The 1,738-nt window shown below is 43.5% G+C and overlaps 1 protein-coding gene across 1 annotated transcript in view; it reads left to right on the top strand.

Annotated features, from left to right (window-relative positions):
- The first annotated feature begins 1,161 nt into the window (after positions 1-1,161).
- The window catches only part of ghra (growth hormone receptor a), a 15,952-nt gene continuing 15,375 nt past the window's right edge, over positions 1,162-1,738 (top strand). The window contains exon 1 of the mRNA XM_014023456.1: positions 1,162-1,459. The gene's annotated coding sequence lies outside the window, so the exon portion shown is untranslated. The remainder of the gene's footprint in view (positions 1,460-1,738) is intronic.

Below are 1,738 nucleotides of genomic sequence, written 5' to 3'. Positions count from 1 at the left end.
TGTGTGTGTGTGTGTGTGTGTGTGTGGAGGGGTTGAAAACTCTGTGTATATCAACAATAAATTTGACTTTGAATCTAAACATCTTGAAATCGGCCTCTGTCTCCTTAAGGACCTGTTGTTTTCAACACTCCCACTTCAGCTCTTCGTCACAACAAAGATTCAGGAGACGTGTGCGCTGTGGGGGCGATAACTCGACTGCAGCCTGAGCTTCAGGGAGGAGCTTTGTACAAATGGGCGGTGCTTTGTACCATGAAGCCTTTAGCCAGCTCCACATGACTACCACAAGAAATTCAAGGATTTGTCCAACACACATGAGTCAAAGCAACATCCTGGGTGTGTTTTTGATGAGAGAATGAAATTATAACATATAGCTCAAAAGTTGAAAACAGCTCCATTCATTTTCAAAAAGAAAAAAGTGTGGCCATAAAAGTTAAATAGCTGAAAAAAGTACAAGTTGCTGAAATAACAAAAGTCATAGAGCCATGGCATGAGCTGAATRTTTTGATATATGAATTGTTGAAATAGCACAAACATTGTGGAACAAGGCACGTGCCGAAAAATGTACACAGTAAAAAAGAACCATCTCAGTATTGTGAATGCTTGACGAGCAGCCCAGTGTCAGAACATGGTCTCTCACTGCAGGCCAAAGTGGCCACAACTGGCTCATAATCAGATCAGGTTTTTGTTTTGAGTGATTTTGGCCTGCAGTGTAAACATAAGATTAGCCTTATGTAGGTCAATCGCTCATACTTACRTGTGTTTTTTTTTCTAGCCCATGTGCTTTGTTTACATTGAGCGTGGACCCGCATTTCAGAATTGCACATCATTATGTCTGGAAAACTATTGAAGTGAACTGCATCATTTGGTATAGATCCGGAAAACTTTTTTTTCTGCTTTTCAAGAAGTACCTTTAATGTTTTTGCAATAAATCCCTAAATAATCCTTTAAGCTCAGCTATTCCTGCTCACAAACAGCTGACTGAAGTGCTGTTTCATGTTAACTTTGACTTGTAGGCAGCTGCACAGTTACTGGGTGGGGTGGGGGGGATGTATTTAGGAGCTTTGACCCATCAGAAGCAGGCTGCCCCCCACCCCACCCCACCCCCACCCTTGGTGCCTCTCTCCTCAGAGCAGAGCTGGATTGTCGGCAGATGGGGGCGCCTCTCCGCCGTMGAAGCCCCTCACATACTTTTCCAGTCAGCTCTCCCTCCTCGGCGGGTCTCGATGACTGCGCTGCAAATAAGACCAACAAGCGTCCAGCGGCAGGACACGGCTCGGTCCGACCCGATTCGGTGACTGCGTGTGCGCGTGTTGATGAGGAAATCTGGGTGTTTTCAGGAGAAGTGAGGCAGCAGGAGCCGCCGTGCCTGTCGGAGCTGCTGACCACCAGATGACCAACTTCTGAAAAGTCCATCTGAGCTCTTCTCGCCTGGTTTTTTTTTTTTTCTTTCTTCCCAGATGTAAGTAAAAGTGTCGTTCCTGGAGAGTCCAGGTTGTCGAATTAATTTGGGACTTGACGGTTTTAGAAGCTGCAGCATAACTCGAATGTTAAGAAAAAAAAAATTCTAAACTTTTACACACACGAGGTTTGTTTTTAAATGTTTTCTGAAAAAAAAAATCTGCACCCCTTATTCTGCTGGAGGACAAAATGAATGCATCTCATTAGTAAAATCGGATTTGGTTGTATTTAAAAAGCAGATTTGGTTGTATTTAAAAAGCAGATTTGGTTGTATTTAAAA

This window comes from Austrofundulus limnaeus, unplaced genomic scaffold, assembly GCF_001266775.1.
Source record: "Austrofundulus limnaeus strain Quisiro unplaced genomic scaffold, Austrofundulus_limnaeus-1.0 Scaffold370, whole genome shotgun sequence".
Taxonomy (NCBI): Eukaryota; Metazoa; Chordata; class Actinopteri; order Cyprinodontiformes; family Rivulidae; genus Austrofundulus; species Austrofundulus limnaeus.
The sequence above is the reverse complement of the archived record's forward strand: the minus strand, read 5'-3'. Positions and strand labels throughout refer to the sequence as shown.